Raw genomic sequence first — 8,192 nt, 5'->3', positions numbered from 1 at the left:
GAATTTCATTTATCCTGGTAGGGTCTAGAACCGATTAACCGCGATAAACGAGGGTTCACTGTACATAGTTTTGGTTACAAGCATAGCAAGCATTGAGGTGGTCTTGGGAGTCTGGCTAACACGATCAGTGAAGTCTGGCTATAGAGGTATTCTTTGATGGAGGTTATACATATTTTTTAGCAGGGGTGGTCTGCAAATAATGGTGTCTGGTTCTGCACTGCATTTACACCCTAAACTGCCCAGGCAGACAGAGGTAGTATTACTTTGAAAACTTCCCCTTTCCAACAAAACTTTTATTAGCAATCTCACAATTTGTTCTGGCTGTACCGGTGTACCGACAGACTCTTGGTAAGCAACACAATAGAACTATAGACTGGCCTTGTGGTAGGAGAGGGAAATAGGAAGGTCTACCAGGAAGGCTAACAGGAGTCCTGGTAGGATGGATCCTGAGGTACAGGTCTGAGTTGAGTGTGGAAGAAATGAGAAAATAAGTCTCAAATGCATTCTGGTGTATATGTCTACTTGCATTGCACATGCAGACAGGCCATGCCAGAAAATCCCAGGCCGCTTAAAGACTACTAGCAAAGAGGCATGAATAGCTACTGACATCAACCATTTCATGGATGCTCCATTCATCTACAAACTATGGATACCATTTGAGAGAATTGGAATTCCAGAACATTTCATTTCATTGTGATCTTACAGAACTTGTGTATGGATCAAGAGGCAGTTGTGTGAACAAGGGCATCCTGCATGGTTTTCCACGGATTATATGAAAAACAATGCAGCATCAAGATGGGATGCAGGCTTATTTTCAAGCTGCAATCTGCAGATGACACAACCTTGCTTGCTAAAAGTAAGGAGGACTTGAAGCACTTCCTGATGAAGATCAAGGATTACAGCCTTCAATATGGATTGGAATTCAATGTAAAAAAAGACCAAAATCCTCACAGCTGGACCAATCAGTAACATTATGATAAATGCAGAAAAGATTTTAGTTGTTAAGAATTGCATCTTCTTTGGGCCCACAATCCAATGCTCATGGAAGCAGCAGTTAAGAGATCAAACCATGTATTTCTTTTTTTTTTCCATTGTGGCATTGGCTTTTTTTTTTTAAATCATTTTATTAGGGGCTCATACAACTCTTATCACAATCCATACACACATCAATTGTGTAAAGCGCATTTGTACATTCATCGTCCTCATCATTCTCAAAACATTTCCTCTTCACTTAAGCCCCCAGCATTAGGTCCTCATTTTCCCCTCCCTCCCTGCTCCCCACTCCCTCATGAGCCCTTGATAATTTACAAATTGTTATTTTGTCATATCTTGCCCTGTCCGACGTCTCCCTTCACCCACTTTTCGGTTGTCCGTCCCCCAGGGAGGAGGCACATATAGTTCCTTGTAATCAGTTCCCTCTTTCCTACCCATTCTCCCTCTACCCTCCCAGTATCGCCACTCTAACCACTGGTCCTGAAGGGATCATCCACCCTGGATTCCCTGTATTTTCAGTTCCTATCTGTACCAGTGTACATCCTCTGGTCTAGCCAGACTTGCAAGGTCGAATTTGTGTCATGATAGTGGGGGCGGGGAGGGAACATTTAAGGACAAGAGGATGTATCTCATTGGGTAAGTCTGCTGCTCAAAACCTCTTTAAAGTGCTGAAAAGCAGAAATGTCATCGCTTTGAGCCCTGAGGGGCTTTGGAGCCATAGTCCTCAATTGCCTTGTGTGCATGTGAAAGTTGGACAGTGAATAAGGAAAACCGAAGTAGAATCTCGTTGAATTACGGTACTGATGAAGAATACTGAAAGTACGATGGACTGTCCAAAGAACCCACAGATTGTTCTTGGAAGAAATAGAGCAGAATGAAAAAAAAGAAATAGAGCAGAATGCTCCTTAGAATCAAGGATGGTGATATGTACTGTAGACATGTTGTCAGGAAAGACCAGTCCCTGTAGGATGATATCATGCTTGGTAAAGTAGAAGGGCAGCGGAGAAAGAAGACCCTCAGCAAGACGGATTGATACAATGGCCGGAACAATGGGCTCCAACATCAGAACAATCGTGAGGCTAGAGCAGGAGGCGGCACTGTTTTGATGTGATGTGCAGCGTGTTCCCTTGAGCCGGAATCAGCTTGCTGACACCTAACAACACCACGTTCATCGGTGAGCAGAGCCGAACGAATAAGACACACAATGTTGAGAAAGTAAAAGCCAAAGACATCTATTTATGAAACAGCAAATAGCAAACAACAACTACAGATTCTCAAAGTATCAACTCTTATCCTGCCCCATATTAATCGCGTCCATCTTTATTTGGTTGGGCAGGTGATTCAGGCCAGCTGTTGTGCTCATGTCACCATGGCCTCCAGTGACTACCACTTTGATTGAGGGCCTACACGGCACTTGAGGTTTCTGCTCTACTGCCCCCACCCTGCTAACTGAATATGATAGTTCACACAACCTAGCAGCACCCGGCTGCCCATGGGAGATGAGGTGCACAACCCTGTACTGGTCATCCCCCGACACCTCTCATCTTGCATAAATAAGTGTTAGTTAGCTCAGTTGGCAAATCTCCTGCCCAGTGGTGTCTGGGTTCACTATTTTATAAGGTCCCCGCACAGACTCTTCCAAGGTGATCCCTGTGCAGGGCACACTCAAGCTACCCCCTCCATTGGCATGTTTCATAGCCCTTTTAAATACGCCGGTAAATCTTCTGACTAGAGCACTTAGCCTTATCTCTGTGGGCTGGTAAGCTGACCACAATTGCCTTGTTTCACCGAACAACAAGCCCACCACCAACCCATGACTCTCCTCATGGATGAGAGTGGACACCCTCCCTTTGTGCCTATAAGGCTCTCAATTCAGGGATCCCAAGCCCTTGATTCCAAGACTGTGCTCTGCTGAGACTCTCCTGGATGGTAGCGTTCCTCACACATGCTGTGTGGGGTTGGCTCTCATTTAAGCAAACTCTTCATCAATGTGAAGGCTGGCCCTCCCTGCAGGCCCACAAATTGACCACCCCCCTTGGTAGACTGCAAGTCACTCATGTGCATCGTAAATGGACTATCTTGTTTACTGTCTTGTTTCTCTGTGTTGCAGTAGCAGAAGTAGCACAAAGAGAAAATGCTTTTTAAATTCGGAACAGAAAGGAAGAAAGAGGAAGCTTTGAGATGCCATCCTTATTATCCCTTTTCTGTTTCTGGTTCTGGTTCCTGGTCAACCCCAAGGGGTGGGGCCCCTATCTTCTTCCATCTGTGCTGCTCTTCTTGATTGCTCCATCAATTAATTGCTGCTTAAACTGCTCTTATATATCTCAAAGAAGATTGGCTTCAGCACACCCTACCCTAATACTGCCTCCTTAACATAACAAAGCAAACTCGTTTAAAAAAATGAGATTTTAGCCACAGGTTAGGATTTACACGATCTTTAAAGAAACACAATTTAATCCTGAACTGATTAATTAGTCCTCCTTAGTGAACCATAAGATAATCAAATTTGCATAGTAAACTGATCCATCATTTTAACTGATTGTGGGAGTTAAAATTCATATCTAGAAATGCCACATAAAAGCAATTCACTGCATCACACCCGGAGTTCTCTCTCACAAACGCCCAAATGCAAGCATAACTCTCTCTCAGCTTTATTTTCATTTCAGTGAGTCATCAGTGACTTCTTCAAGGTTAAACAATGTTTCCCATTAACATGGCAGGACCAGATACTATGTATTTAGACCCAGTCTAAGATCAGATTATTTGAAAAGGGAACCATCAGTATGTGTCATAGACATTCATCCAACTCTGAAGAAGAGTGTGCTGTTCTCGGAGGTGGTTCTGTCGGTTTGTGCAAAGGAGAGAGGAATAAAGAAATAGACATTAAGAGGAGCAAACCCTTCAAACATTAAGGGAGAAACGAAGGAACAATAGGCTAGAGTGGCAAATAGCAGCTCTCCAGTCATATGCAGCTCTTTTGGAACTGTGTTAGTCTGGGTAGACTAGAGAAACAAATCCATGGACACACATATGTGTATAAGAAAGAGTTTTATATACAAGCGGAATTGAACATTGAGAAAACCATCCCAGACTAGTCTAGATCAAGTCCATAAGTCCGATATTTGCTCATATGTCTGATACCAATCTATAAGCCCTCTTCAGACTCACGAAACACATGCAATGACACCAAATATAGAAGATCACAGGCCAGTGGGTAGAAAGTCTTTGGGTCCAGTGGCATTGTAAGCATCTCAGCGCTGGCAGGGGTCTCTCTGTGGCTTCTCTGGCTTCCGAGGTCTGGTTGCATCCATATGGCTTGTCTTCTGCTATGTCTCTCAGGGAGTAGCAGAGAGAGAAAGGTGTCTTCTGCCTCCAAGGAGGAAGTACCAGATGTCCCTGAATTCTCAGGAGAAAGCCATGCCCACACAGAAGTCTCATTGGCTATCTCCAGATTGACAGCCTAGACTCCACCCCTACACTCTGAATCCTTAAATTGACACCAGATTAGGTGACTATCACAGGTAGATATACGTGGCTCTGAAATAAAATGGAGACTTTTTCAAGGATTTTTTTCAGATAATGATGATTTCATTTTTTCATAAAAATATACTTATATATATATTTTAAATTAGTCAAATATTTTTTAAATTAGTGTGCAGAGAAGGAATGGCTCTTCCATCTCAAAAGTTTTCCGTCCCATTGGTAGATAGGTGTTAACTTGGGTGAAAGGGAAGCTGCTAATATTCAATGAGGAAGTTATTGGGAAATTTGGTAAGTTGCTGAGTACAAAAATGAAAATCTGATATATGCCTCTACCTAACTCACAATAAAACATTTTTAAAAATCAGTGGACAGCAATAATCATAGGAGGGCATACCAAAAAAACCCAGAATTGCACTGGGTGGAGTGGAACTTTCATAGTATGCATTTTTCCCACAAGGTGAGCATCCAGAAGCTGTCTCTGAGTTAGTGCACCCAGTGGCATCACCTGGGAAGGTTCTCTCTGGACACAGTGAATTTTTTGTGTGAAAGCAGTATTGTTCAAACCTCATTTTTTGTGATGTCCTAGTTAATAGAACAGCATGTGACTGTGAAATTTGTTTCCTGCTTGGGAAAAGTGCCACAGAAACTGTCGTGATGTTGAACACAGCTTACAAGGGCACTGCTATGGGAAACTCTCAAGTGTATGAGCGGTTTTCTCTTTTCAAAAAAGATGCAATGTTGATTGATGACAAACATCATTCTGGACATCATCAACTTCCCAAATGGATAAAACTGTTGACTTGTAGCGCATTTAGAGTTCATTCCACCAGGTCAGATTATTAATCATAAAATTTCTATTTAGAGGTTCTGAAAAGATTTCATAACAGTTTGTGACAAAATCAGCCCTGATTTGTGGCAGACAGGAGACTGGTTTTGACACCATGACAATGCACCAGCTCACACAGTCATCTCAATGTGCCAGTTTTTGGCTAAAAACTGCATGCCTCTCTTGCCCCACACACCTTACTCACCTGACCTCACTCCATGTGAATTCTTTTTGTTTCCATGAATGAAGAGGGACCTGAAAGGACAGCAATTTGACCATGTAGAAGAGGTTTATAAAAAAAAACAAAAAAACGAGGGAGGTGCTGTCAGCCATCCAAACAGATTAGTTTGAAAAATGTTTCCAAGAATGGAATCGCAGTTTTGACCAATGTATTAAGTGTAATGGAAAGTACTTTGAAGATGATAAGGTTGGCTTGTAAAATAAAAATTAAATACATAGCTTTGAAAAAAAATCTGTTTTGGGGGGTACCCCCTTGGAAGAAAAGAAGTTATTAAGGAATTGCAAATCACAGTGAGATCAGTTTATACTCCTGGGCCACTGGGATAATTATTGTGTATAGAAAGAGAGAGAGAAAGGGAGAGAAAGTTAAAAACAAATGTCGTCAAGGGTGTGAAGAAATGGAAACCCTCATTTATTGGTGGTAGGAGGGTAAAGTGGTCAGCTACTATGGAAACCAGTGTGGGAATTCCTCAGAAAATTGAGAATGGAATTATTATATGACCAAACAACTCCACTCCTAGTATATACTCAAAAGACTTGAAAGCAGAAACTCAGAAACTTTTGAACTAATATTCATTGCAGCAAAAAGCACAATAGCCCAAACGTGGAAACAATCCAAGTGCCCGTGAACAGATGAATAAAAAACCAACAGCCTAGTGTCCTATATATAATACAATATTAGTCATAAAGAAAATGTAGTCATGATACAGTCTGTGGTTTAGATAGGCCTTGAAAACTATGTTAAGTGAAATAAGAGAGATTGAAAAAGAGATGGATTTTTATCTGAAATGACCGTTATGAAATTAAACCGATTCACGAGCCCTGAGATCCTACAACATTTTATTTCTACCTTTACAAATTCTCTTTTGCATGGTGATGCCCTTGATTTCTCACATCCCATTGAATAGATGCTTCAGGTTTGAAATCAGGAAAACACAGCTTGTACATCTAAAACCGAAATAAATAAATCTTCACATGTCTTCAGCTTGAAGCTCATTTTCAAAAGCCTAAAACCGTTGGTAAAACCAATGGTAAAGTCAAATTTTTATCCTTAAATTTACTTCTAAAAACAAACTGGTACCCATGCCTTTAAATAGTTTTTGCACTGTTTCTGAATATAGCAAAGAGCATTGCCCACACATCTGCATGACAAGTTACAGGGAACACGCCCTAATCCACATGCCTATTCTGGAAAATCAGGGGGTGGGGTGGGATAGAATTTTTGTCTGTAACTATAAGACCTCTTCAGCAACCACAGAGGATGAAATGGCAAGAGAGTCCCTAGAGCAGAGTCTTTTGCCTTCTTACCGTCGGTTCTGACTGGTGGTGCTGGGGAGCAATTTCTCATGCCAAGGCTTGATAAAGAACAGTAATGTGGGCAAAGGGAGCTAGTGGGCTGCATAAGATATGAAAATAATAATAATAATTTATTATTTATCAGGGGCCATAAGGGTGGGAGGGGAGGGGAGGGATAAAAGAAGAGCTGATACCAAAGGCTCAAACAGAAAGACAATATTTTGAAAACGATGATGGCAACATATGTACAAATGTGCCTGATACAATTGATGTATGGGTTGCTGTAAGAGCTGTAGGAGTCCCCAATAAAATGATTTATTAAAATTAAAAACAAAACAAAAACAGCTTAGAGGCTGTCCCAAGGCAATATTTTTTTTTTTCTTCTAAGACAGACTTTTTTTTTTTTAACATTTTATTAGGGGCTCATACAACTGTTATCCCAATCCATACACACATCAATTGTGTAAAGCGCATTTGTACATCGTTTCTCAAAACATTTTCTCTCAAAAAAAAAACAAAAAACATTTTCTCTCCACTTAAACCCCCAACATTAGGTCCTCATTTTTCCCCTCCCTCCCCGCTCCCCCCTCCCACATGAGCCCTTGATAGTTTATAAATGGGTATTTTGTCATATCTTGCCCTGTCCGACGTCTCCCTTCATCCACTTTTCGATTGTCTGTCCCCCAGGGAGGAGGTCACACACAGTTCCATGTAATCGGTTCCCGCTTCCCTACCCATTCTCCCTTTACCCTCCCTGTTTTGCCACTCACACCACTGGTCCTATAGGGTTCATCCGTCCTGGATTCCCTGTATTTTCAGTTCCTATCTGTACCAGTGTACCTCCTCTGGTCTAGCCAGACTTGCAAGGTCGAATTCGAGTCATGGTAGTGGGAGCGGGGAGGAAACATTTAGGAACTAGAGGAAAGTTGTATTTCTCATCATTGTTACATCGCACCCTGACTGGCTCATCTCCTCCCCGAGACCCCTCTGCAAGGGGATCTCCAGTGGCCCAAGGCAATATTTAAGAATGAGTTGTCACATCATGATCTCGACTACTCCTGATGATTCGAGATCGTTTTCCAAGGTGGAAGAGATGTTTGTGGCCTCGGCATTCTTTTTGTAATGCCTTGGCATCCTAATGAATATTCATTCCCACCCCCAGCCCCCACCCCGTAAAGACACTCTACTGAGTCAGCACATTGGCCACCATTAAGTTTTCATGCAGGTCAAAGAAAGAGTGAGGCCTTTGTGGCTCAGTGGTAAAAATCCTGCCTTCTGTGCAGAGACCTGTGTTTTAAGTCTTGACTGGTGCACCTGTTGCACGGTCCCTGCCCACCTGTCAGTGGAGGCTTTT

Source organism: Echinops telfairi, unplaced genomic scaffold, assembly GCF_000313985.2.
Source record: "Echinops telfairi isolate 266 unplaced genomic scaffold, ASM31398v2 ScPeMD7_7453;HRSCAF=8491, whole genome shotgun sequence".
Taxonomy (NCBI): domain Eukaryota; kingdom Metazoa; phylum Chordata; class Mammalia; order Afrosoricida; family Tenrecidae; genus Echinops; species Echinops telfairi.
The sequence above is the reverse complement of the archived record's forward strand: the minus strand, read 5'-3'. Positions refer to the sequence as shown.